This window comes from Panthera leo, chromosome A1 (assembly GCF_018350215.1).
Source record: "Panthera leo isolate Ple1 chromosome A1, P.leo_Ple1_pat1.1, whole genome shotgun sequence".
NCBI lineage: Eukaryota > Metazoa > Chordata > Mammalia > Carnivora > Felidae > Panthera > Panthera leo.
Genome location: NC_056679.1, coordinates 62,571,470 through 62,583,817, shown reverse-complemented (window position 1 = coordinate 62,583,817; position 12,348 = coordinate 62,571,470). Strand labels below are relative to the sequence as shown.

The 12,348-nt window shown below is 38.2% G+C and overlaps 1 pseudogene; it reads left to right on the top strand.

Moving 5' to 3' along the window:
- The first annotated feature begins 662 nt into the window (after positions 1–662).
- On the top strand, positions 663–1,182 carry LOC122229431 (annotated as a pseudogene).
- Positions 1,183–12,348: the final 11,166 nt, after the last annotated feature.

The following is a 12,348-nucleotide window of genomic DNA, read 5'->3' as shown; positions in this document are numbered from 1 at the left end:
GTCTGTGGTCTAAATTTGCAATCGCTTACGGGTCGCCCCCCCCCCCCCAACTATTGTTGATCTGCCAAGAATGAACCTTTCGTTTTTTTTTTTACTCTAACAAACTTCATGACTCAAATTTCTTCCCTAGACAGTTTTATATTTCCTGCTAAATCTGATGTTAAATTCTGAAATGTCAAATATGGTTAAGTTCCTTCCCTGCTCAAAATCCTTCATTTGTTCTTCATATGTGTAAGGAATAGATACAAGTGTCTTAGCATGATAAGGTTCTTTCTAGTCTGAACTCTATCTTTCCCGTATTTACCAACTTACACTATCTCCAACAAAGTACCTTCAGAATTACCTGAAATATACTTCAAGCCCCCATGGGTTAAAGCATATGTACAATAAAAGCTGAAAATCCACTGGACTTGATACAGGGCAGAATTAAAGAACTAAACAGTCTGGGCAGACGTAATTTCCCTTCACGTCTCAGGGAGAATTTCCCTCCTAGATACATGTTTGACCACCCCACATTTGCTTCTCTATGTATTTTCTCTTAATACCTTAATATAATGTGGTTTTACTGGAAAAAATGTTGTAAATAAGTGCTATTGGTTGTATTATTCATCATTATAGTACCTTAGAAACCAGTCAGAAAAAAAGAGTGCCACAGCCACATTATGCTGAGCACGGTCAAGAACTTGCTGTTTCAGACTGTTGGCAAGGAAGAAGTCTCCTATGAGGACGCAACCTGTGAAGGCAGGCGGTTTGCCACAGTGGAACTGACAGATAAGCCTGTGGATGAGGCTCTATGGGAAGCATTGCCCAAAGCCATGAAGTACGTGGGAGGCCCCCAGGACAAGGGAGTCGGGATGGGGATGACAGTTCCTATCTCCTTTGTTGTATTTCTCAGTGAGGATGGTTCTCTACAGAAGAAATTTAAGAAGTCCGGTTCTGGATTCCAAACCAGTTTCAGAGCCACCTGCCAGTTTGCATCGATGAAAGCATTAAGATGGAGAGGGAACACATCTATTCCCTGCAGTTTGGTGGCTACACCGAGCAAGCAGACTGCACAGCTCATGCCGCCCAGCTACGGACCACCTGGAGGGCACAGCCACGTGCCAGAGTGACATCTACTTTTGCACCGGGTAGGACTCTCCCATGAAGCCATACGGGCATCACAATGAGGTCTGGCGGTGAAAGCAAGAATAATTCACTGACCCAGAACTTCCTGGATGTGTGCTTCTGTGTCCACTTCCTCAGGGGAGAAGGAGGAAGCAAAGTTTGCAACTGTATCTCCAGCTTAACCAAGTCTTCTTCAAAGCTGGTTCGAGTTAGTTGTCTGAAATGAGCATAGTCCATCTATGCTCTCCTTCTTGTGGTGGGTAATACAGCTAAGATGGGCAGCATCCCTCCGACCAGAAAAAATCCAGCAACATTTTTCCAGCTAGCTGGGTCGCTAAAAATGGATGTTTTAAAAATTACTGAATGTGTTTTTTTGTCATTGAGGGAAAAATGTGGTTTGTGCATGATCTTTCATCTGTGATTCTTATAAGGCCTTTGTCTAAAAACAAACAGATCTTTGACTTAAAAAGAAAAAAGAATTGGATATTTTCCTTATAGGGACAACTGGATATGATGGAGTAGTTCAAAGCACTTCTGCAATATTTAACTCAGTGCTGACTGTATATGCAACACTGTTAAGACCTAAAGGAAGATTATAAAGGTGATTATACACAAAATACTGTCCTCAAGAAGCTTCGTGTTTCCTGAGGTTTCAGAAGAAGCAGGCATAGGATTGTATTCAACACAAGGTGCACAGTGTAAAGTGCCAAAATTTCTATAAAGACTAAGTGCTTTGGCAGTGCCTGAAACGGAAAAAAGATTAATTTTTACTGAGATGACTGGATCTGACTTAATGATGTAAGTGACATTTGACCTGAGTCGAAGACAGTGGAAGATTTGATTAGCCAGAAATAGGGAAAGAGGTCACCCCAGGCTAAGGGAGAAATACGAGGTGGAGCAGTGTCCACAGGGCGTGACCTTTTTGGAGAAAGGCAGCTAGAACAGAGCTGAGGTTACATAGGTCTTCTGTAAGAAAAGTGATTCATATGGGAGATGAGGTTCAAAGGACAGATTGGGATCAGACTGTGAAGTCACAGATACCATGTGAAGAAATTTAGTTGTAGCTATTCTACCATCTCTAGGACATTAGGAAACACAAACTGTTTTAGCCTCAATCTCCTATACAATAAAATGATACCTATTAACTATGTGGTGTGTTTTTTGTTTTTTATGATTTACTCTATGCCAGGCTTTGTTCTGGAGCTGGTGATATAGCAGTGAAAGAAAGAAAAAAAAACTCCATACTTGTATGCACATTAAATTTTTGAGGAAAATCAAGTAATAAACCCATACACAGTATGTAACATGGAGAGAAATTCCACAAAGGGAACGACAGCAGAATTAGGGGGGTGGGTAGAATGATGGAGGCCATGATTTTAAATAAGGTGTTAGGGTAGGTCTGAAGAGGAGATTGCTGATCAGGTTCCCAAGTGGTTTTGTGGTGTTCAGAGTCCAGGCAGACGAGACAGCAAGTGCAAACCAGCTGAGAATGAAGTGTGCAGCAGTAAAGTGGTCGAATTTCAGCTATTTGGAAGGTATAGGCTACAGTATTTTCATACAGATCAAATGTGAGATGTGAAAAGTAGTCTGGGATGACTGATGGGTTTTTGGCCTGAGCATCCAAAGAAACGAAGGTGTCCAATGAAAGCACACTTGACTCAAAGGTGTCAGAACACAGGAGGAGGAACCGGTGAGGAATAGAATCTGGAGTTTTATTGGAGGCTCTTTAGACATACACATGGAGATTTCAAGCTGTCTTACTCGCCGTTTCTCTGGACTGATCTCATACTCTGTCAAGCTCATATACCATCTGTGCACTCACTGATGGTTCCTAATGTGTGTACCCAACTTTAACTTTACCTTGAACTAAAGATACTCATCCTTTGAGTTTGGGAGTGTAGGAGATCAGTCCCAGAGAAACAGAGAACAGAAAATAAGACTGAGTACAGAACCTCTGAGTTTTATCATGCATTAGTGTTGAGACAATGAGGGTCTGATATTAACACCTGAGGAAGAATGATGAAGAAATAAAGAGTATTCTGGAAGGAAGGTAGAGAAAGCACATCAAGAAGGAAGGAGTAATCAATGAGAGCATGTGCAACCAATAACTCAAAGAATAACTCAAGGAAAACTCAGAACTTACTAGATTGAACAACATGGAGGCCTTGGTGAAAGCAATCAGGGCAGTTTGAGGAAGAATGGTAATATGGTAGGCTTAAAATCTTTCCTACTAAAAGTTCCTTATACCATAAGACTTTAGTAAAACACCCAAAATATTAACAAAAAAATTTAGCTTTTTAAACATTAAAAAACTTTTTTAAACATTGCTGAAGAATGTGAAGGAAATTTTTGAAGGCCAAACCAAAAAAACATAAAGGGAATTATTATTTCTATGACATGCTGCCACATAGCAAACAGCATACCAAGCCTAAAATTATTTTTATTTGCCAATAGCATTATTTGTAACTGCCAAAAACAGATAGGAGTAACAAAAAATCTAGGCCATAAAATTGCCTGGAGCTGGATTAAAGACCCTACTATAACACTGGGAATCTAGCAGAGAGCTAAATCGTCAATGAAAAGGTGATGTAAGACACGTGCGCATGCGCGCGTACACACACACACACACACACACACACACACACACACACGAAAAAAAACACTTATTTGTTACAAGTTTGGCTCTAGTCAGGAGAAAATATACTAAGTACTTTTAGATCACAAGTCTTAGTTCACACGTTTTGAGGCCTAAATACATTCTTCAGAGTTTCTATCCTCAGTCTTACTTGGTTTCTAATTAAATCCTCAATTGGAAATGTTTTCAAATATCCAGAAGCAAAGGAATTATGCTCATCTGGGGCCACAAAGAATTCTTGTAAATTTCCAAATACAAAAAAATAAATAGATAAGGGAAAAAGACACCATAAATGTAAGTCAGCCAAAAAAAAAAAAAAAAAAAGTAACAAAATGAGAGTGGAGATGCTATCCTATGGGATGTTTACAGAAATTCTCACAATAAGGCAGCTTTCCACCCAGGCTTCAGACTAAATATTTTATTTGGGCCTATTATCCAGTTTAATTTTTTTCTTCGGCTACATAAAATCTTTTAAACTCTTGAGTATTCAAGTTCAGTTATTACACTTTACAACTTTTTAAGTGTAACCCATTTGATTTCTAACTTTTTTTTTTTTTTTGAGAGAGAGACAGAGAGAGATTAAACACATGAACAGGGGAGAGGGAGAGGAGACAGAGAATCCCAAGCAACCTCCATGCAGATACTGACACGGGGCTTGATCTCACAACTGTGAGACTATGACCTGAGGTGAAATCAAGTCAGCTCAACTGACTGAGCCACCCAGGTGACCTTTAACCCATTTGACTTTAAACATTTTTTACTTCTGTAAAATTCTCTCAAAGTATTTTCTGTTTTCTCAAAAATTTTTAACATTTTAATGAATTACTAACAGTGTCTTATTAAACCAATCTTGATCTTCAGGTATCTTTGTTGTGTTTTTATTTTTGGCTTTTGATATCCATCTTTACCTGTGGATATTCCAGGTAAGTTTGATTTAATTCCAGATGTGTTTAAAATATTGCAGAGAAATTTTAAAGACCTGAGTCATCTTCTCTAAAGGGAATTTTTGTTTTTAATATGCATTTAGGGGAGGGGCAAATGTCAATCTGAGTAGAGTTTAAATTGATTTGTAGCTAGGCTTATCTATTTGTTATTCCTTCTCTTCCTTACATTCTCTACCACTTTCAAAGTATTTACCAAGACCTCTCATCTTAGCTCTGCAATCCAGTTTTGTTCCTTATTCCTGTAGGATGCTCTGAAGATTTCAGCCACTAAACCTCCCACTTTCCATACCCCACCTAACTTCTCAAACTTATGACTCCTGATTAATGCCTAGAAGGCAGGCCTAGAATATTAGGTTCTTTGTTCTTAAAAAACACTCTCCCTTGTTAACATTTGAATTTCTTCACACATTACTTTAAAATGTTTCTATATTTTTTGTGTTTTTCTTCTCTGTAAAGGAACTGCTCTAAAATATAAGCCAAGATAGGAAACGATCAAAATCCTAGAGGAGAACACAGGTAGCAACTTATTAGGAATGTCTCCAGAGTCAAGAGAAACAAAAGCAAAATGAACTATTGGGACTTCATCAAGATAAAAAGCTTCTGCACAGCAAAGCAAACTATCAACTAAAAGACAGTCTATAGAATGGAAGAAGTTATTTGCAAATTACATATGTGATCTAGGGTTAGTATTCAAAATCTATAAAGTATTTATCAAACTCAATACCCCAAAAACAAATGACCCAGTTAAGAAATGGGCTGAAGAGGGGCGCCTGGGTGGCTCAGTCAGTTGAGCATCCAAATTTGGCTTAAGTCATCATCTTGCGGTGAGTTCGAGCCCTGCATTGGGCTCTGTGCTGACAGCCTGGAGCCTGTTTCAGATTCTGTGTCTCCCTCTCTCTGCCCCTCCCCCACTCATGCTCTGTCAAAAATAAACAGAAAAAAATTTAAGAAATGGGCAGAAGACATGAGTAGACATTTTTCCAAAGACAACATCCAGATGGCCAACAGACACAGGAAAAGATGAACATCACTCATCATCAGGAAGATACAAATCAAAAACACGATGAGATACCACCTTGCACCTGTCAAGATGGCCAAAATTAACAACTCAGGAAACAACAGATGTTGGTGAGGATACAGAGAAACGGGAACCCTCTTACACTGTTAGTGGCAATTCAAAGTGGTACAGCCACTCTGGAGAACAGTATGGAGGTTCCTCAAAAAGTTAAAAGTAGAACTACCCTATGATCCAGCAGTTGCACTATTAGGTATTTACTGTAAAGATCTAAAAATACTGATTCAAAGGACACACACACACCCGAATGTTTATAGCAGCATTAACAATAGCCAAGTCATGGAAAGACCCTAAACGTCCATCAATTGATGAATGGATAAAGAAAAAATAGCATATACACACACAATGGAATATTATTCAACCATCAAAAATTGTGAAATTCAGCCATTTGCAACATGGAGAGTATTATATGCTCAGCAAAACAAATGAGAAAAACACATTGTTTCACTAACATGTAATTTAAGAAACAAATGAACATAGGAAAAGGGAGAAAAAAAAGCAAATCATAAGAGACTCAACTATAGAGAACAAATTGAGGGTTTCTGGAGGGAAGGTGGGTAGGGAATAGGTGATGGATATTAAGGATGGCACTTATTGTGTTGAGCACCGGGTGTTATATCTAAGTGATTAATCACTAAATTCTACTCCTGAACTGAAAACAAATGAAAAATAAAAACAAAACAATTAAGTAAAAAAAAATAAATAAATAAGCCAGTCTATGCCCACAAATAGAAAGCCCAAAGATAAAGTTTTACCTCTAGGAAGACAACCAGAAATGCAATTGTGAAAAATTTACAGAGAAATTCAGATATTCCATTGATGCTCTCCTCTGTGGCCAACCTTGGTATCGGCATTCATTGTATTATTTTTATGCCGGACACACACATATTAGTACTACATAATGTGTAACATGGATCCTGTATTTTAACAGGAAAAAGGTGGAGAGTTAAAGAAATGGGAATCAGCAAGTACAGACAAGGTTTTTTATTTCATTTCAAAGGGGAAATTGAGAACTTGGACATTGCTTACAAGGATTTAAAACAGAGCCTCTTTTAAGACACGGTCTACAATCCAGAATGTCTCCACGCTGACATGGGGTGGTATGAAGATTGCATTAATCCATCATGTAAAAAACAAAGCAAACCATGAATACTTTTTTTTTTTTTTTAACGTTTATTTATATTTGAGGCAGGGAGAGACAGAGCATGAATGGGGGAGGGTCAGAGAGAGGGAGACACAGAATCTGAAAAAGGCTCCAGGCTCTGAGCTATCAGCACAGAGCCCGACACGGGGTTCGAACTCACAGACTCTAAGATCATGACCTGAGCCGAAGTCGGACGCTTAACCGACTGAGCCACCCAGGCGCCCCAAACCATGAATACTTATAACAAGAGTATGTATTTAAGTTTCTCTCTAGCCTTATTATTTAAAAATTCTAGTTGTAGGGAGAAGAGATGGTAAGGAAAGCAGGAAAAGGGTCTTGGAAAATAGAAAGATGAGGTGAGGGAAAGTGGGAAGTTCATAACAATTCTTGGATTTCTAAGCTCCATAACTGAAAGGAAAGGAAAGCAAGACAGCCCTTTATCTATTAGAAAAGGTAATGTCAGTTTACCATATTAACACCTAGTTCCAGGTCCCAATAAGGAAAGTAATAGTCTGCTTGGGAAATTACTTTGATATGGTGTGTAAGTTGGTATTGATGTCCATCATACCTACGATTATCCTATGCTATGGCAATATGGTAATTTTAACGGGCAGGCTGCTAGATAAACTTACATTCTACTTGAATTCAATATACCACTTAATCCTGAGCTATTTAAGGGTCAGCTAGCAGCAAAATACTTTTTTTTTTTTTTTGCCATACTTAAGTGTCCTAATTTCTTTCTCTTAAAGAGTACAATTATCCAAAACTGGTGTTCAGATAGAGAATAGACAGAGCAAAATAGACAAAATTCACATAATCCACAGGGGATGTTATCTCACTGGGATTGCTAGTTTGCATTAACTTGGTAAATTTGGATGCCAAGAGCAACGCAGCTCTGCCTGAATTGGGGAATATTTGTCAGTTAATTATTCAGTGCTGTTCTGAATAGTCCCCTAGGTATAAAACTGGAACCTCTGTCAGAGAGAAAGTTAAGTAGTTATGAAAATATGAGAAATTATGGGAGGATAAATTACATTTCACCTGACATTAAACTGTTGATCAACTATCAATACTAATGTTTTCCTAAAGGGGAGAAAACCTTACAATAAAGAATGTTTTTAAGAAAAATTACCTTACTATAAAATGTGCCATATCCCATTTGTGTTTCACTGTATTCTAGAGCTATCAGTCTTATGAAGCAATAAATTTCTGTTGTATACTCCATGAGCTCCTGTGATAACATTTTATATTGCTTGTCTGCTGCCTGAAGGAGGAGGGTAAAATATTATTTCAAGGTGCATTTTGCATCCAAGGAGACTAGACCTGTTTATTACAGTAGTCCTATTTGTTACTCTAGGGCAATGGTTATTAGATATGAAACAAAATGAGAAGGATTGGTTTCTCTTCCCCAAGGAAAGGAGAGACGAATACACGAAAGAAGGAAAAATGGGAGGGGAAGATAAACCAGTGAAATCTTGGGAGGTGGACACTAAGTGGGTGATTGTCTATTGAGGCAATCTGCCCCTTGAGAGGTGACTGGCTGAAATGCCTTAATATCAACAAGCAATATTAAATACTTGCTCTGAGACGAGGGCTGTAATTCTAACCATGTCACCCTCAAATATTCACTATTCCTGCAGACGTGGTGGTTTCGTTCATGTGGCCCATGAGGAGGTGGTTAGGTGACATGTTTGATGTTCAGGTTTGAGTTGTGTTTTCTCAAAATTCAGAGGTTGAAGTTCTAACCCCTGGCACTTCATAAAGTAACCTGATTTATTAAGAGGGTCATTGCAGATATGATTAAGTAGGGTAAGCCTCTAATCCAGTATGTCTGGCATGAAGACGCCTATACAGAGAAGATATTAAGATAGAAAAAGAACACCACCTGCAAAGAACACCCAAAATTGCTAGCAGTTTACCAGAAGCTGGAAGACAGGCATGGAACAAATTTTCCCCCAAAAACTCTGTAAAGGAACCAATCCTCACACAATTTGATCTTAGACTTTTAGCCTCCAAAACTGTGACACAATAAATTCTACCAACTACCCAGTTGGTGATACTTTGTTATTGTAATGCTAGCACACTATTTTTTTTAACATGGTGAAAAAAAATAAGCATGAAAGGAATCTGTTCTTCAGAAGTGGAATCACCTGGTAATTTCAGGTCCTCTAACAGATGGGATTTGATGTGTAAAATCTTATTGGGGGAAAGACCTATGGAAGAAAAAGGGGGTGAGGTGGGGAGAGTTAACTACATGCAAGTCTAACTCCTATGAAAATAGAGTGGGGAGGAAAGAAGGACTGGGTGAAGGAGTCTTGGAATAGAGCATATTTCTAAGCAAGGTTAAGATAGGTTAGCAGAGAATCTTCTACCTTAAGTTACATATCACAGGAGTTCCAGGTCTTGCAGTAGTAAGCTTTCATGGAATCCCTGTTGTGCTTACTCACAGAGAAGCCTGAGGACAGTGTGACCTCAATACAAATGCAACAGTGGATAGATAAGGGTGGCAGTTGGGCTGTCCGTTAACTATGTTCCCCACAGCGTGATATCTGAGCGACACAGTTCCCTGGTTGCCACACTGGAGGATCTGAAGATCCCTTAGAATATTTCTTGAAAGTCAGCTGGAAGTTATCTGTTTATGGTACCCCAGCTATCATGGTGATATCTTTTTGATCAGGAGATGGCAAACAATGGTCTATGGCCCAAACCCAGCTACTGTTCTCTTTTTGTATGACCTTTGGACTAACACTGGTTTTTAAAGAGAAGAGAAAAAAAAAAAAAGGAAATGAAAAAGAGGAAGAGAAGACCCAAGAGACTATATGTGACCCACAAAACCCAAGATACTTAATATCTGGTTCTTTACAATATCTGGTTCTAAAAAAAAAAATAGCTGACCTTTATTTTAGAAGTTACCAACAGCCATTAGTATTGGGGTTCCACACATATCAGGTTGGCCTGTTTCAGCCAGTTATCCCTAGACCACCTAGGTCTATGGAAGTAAGCCAAGTTGGGCATGATTCAGTGAGGTGGAGCAGGTAGGTTGTATTCTTTAAAAGGAAGGGATATGGAATCATTAGGCACAACATATCTGCCTTCTGGCAGTCACATATTAGTTCAGGTTTCACGTCATTTTCTCATTTCCAGATAAGAATTTTCATGTTCTGTATGATAGGTGTGGCCAGTTCACAGCCACTGACCTACTGAGAAGCGGGTGATGGTGGCCAGTGGTCTATCATCCAACCTTACCCACTGGATGTCAACCTATGCTAAATTCAAGCCAGTTCATCTTTATAGTCCTTTTAGATCTCAGAAAAAATTAACGTGTGCTATTTTTTTTGAGAAAGAAAGGGTATGCACATAGGTGAGGGGCAGAGAGAAAGGAAGAGAGGGAATCCCAAGCAGTCCCTGCACTGTCAGTGAAGAGCCCGACACATGCTCGATCTAACGAAATGTGAGCCCAAATCCAGAATCAGATGTTTAAATGACTGAGACACTGAGGTGCCCCAATGTATGCTATTTAAAATTTGAAAGTTGGCTGATGAAATCATCTTTGAAAATACCTACACCAGCAAGAATTTTTTTATAATTTTTAGATCTAGGTAAATATTGAATCAACCATTTTAAAGTTATTAGCAAAGGAAGAGATGTGTAGTTTTTTTTTTTTTGGTTTTTTTTTTTTTTTTTTTTTTTTTTACTATGAGTGAAGTGTAGGAGGTGGCTTTTGAGAAAAGGAGCATTATGTATTAAAAGGATCAGTCAAGCTGCTGGAATGTGAATACACTATATAAGGGAATATAGAAAGTCCAGAAATAGACCCAAGTGCACATATGCAGCCTATATGTAAGTAGTCACTAAACCTATTCAGTATCAACCATCACTTTCTTGTCCTACCAGCTTTAGGCTCCGTTCATTTTACCTTCTTTTACTCTTTCTTCATGTGACTTCCAGGATAGGGAAAGAATGAACAAATGGTATAGGAATAATTGGCTAACCATTATAAAAGATCTTATTCATTTTCTTATATGTAAAAAAAACCAAAAAACAAAAAAAAGAAAACAGGACTTGACTATTACATAAAATATCCATAGAAATTAAGAGCATTTCAAATGCAAGAATGGAAAGTTACAAAAACAGTTCCAAATTAATTGTACAGGTGTTCCCAATAATCAAGTATTTCAGGTCTGTTTCAAGAAATGAATTAGGCACTTAGCATGTATCAATGAAGAGAATAAACCACAAAATAGACCAATTGTGCAATTTATTTCTAGGGAGAGATCATAAAATAAGCCTAATTATAAACATTATTTACCATTTTAGGTAAGTACACAGGGATCATGAGTGGTGGGGTAGGAGGAGGGGCTTTGCAGAATTAGGAACTGTGGTCTGGGTAAGCTGGGTTGAAAAAGTGAGATGTAAGGAAGGACAGAAGAAATTTAGGCTAGTAGATAATTGGGGAGGGAGTGTCCTGGGTAAAGAAAATAATAGAGTTATGTACTATGGTAAACCATGTGCTAAGTACTGTAGGAAAGTAAGGATGGTCCATGTGGCTGGAGCATGGTGAGTAGACCATGATTCCTGGTCTCAAGAGAAGGTCAGTGAGGTAAGTAGGTTCGACAATGATTGGCCTTGGTGGTATTGTACAGAACTGTGATTTTTACTAGAAGTAAAATGCAGAGCAGGTGTTAGGTGTTTACAACAGAGAAAAGATCTCACACAACATTTATTTTAGGAAAATTACTCCATAAATCTCTTATAGATACCTCATAAGTGGAATCATGCAATGTTTGCCCATCCATGACAGACTTAATTTCAGTTGTATGTCGTCTTGTAGGTTCATCCACATTCTTGCAAATGTCAGGATCCCCCCCTTTATATATGTTTTCTTTATCCATTTATCTAAACGGATCTAAATCTACCTATCTAAATCTAAAGCTATTTAGATTATTTCCACATCTTGGCTATTGTAAATAATGCTGTATTGGAACACAGGAAGGCAGACAGCTCTTCAAGATCCTGATTTCCATTCTTTTGGATATATACACCCCACATGTCTCACCTATTTAAGAACATCACTTTTAGGATCTAGTGTTCCTGAAAGGGCAGGGGGGGGTCTGGATTTACTTAAATTTGGTAAGATCTGGTAATAGGTGGGAAAAACAAGGGGCAAAAGTTGATGGATGGGGAAGTTTTGTTGATAGGAATATGTGAAGTTCTCTGCTGATGGCTTTTATATTGACATAGAAAATAATCCTAATATATTAAGGGTTACAAATGGTATGTGGGTAACCCTGTTTACTGTGTCTGAAAGTGATTTTTGAGGATGAGCACTAAGTTTCTAACACTAGAAAGTACTCTGGTTAGTCTGAGCCCAGGAATCAGAAGAAAAAAAAAGGCTCTAACAATTCAAATCCAAGATTTTCTTCTTCAAATGCAAGATTATTAA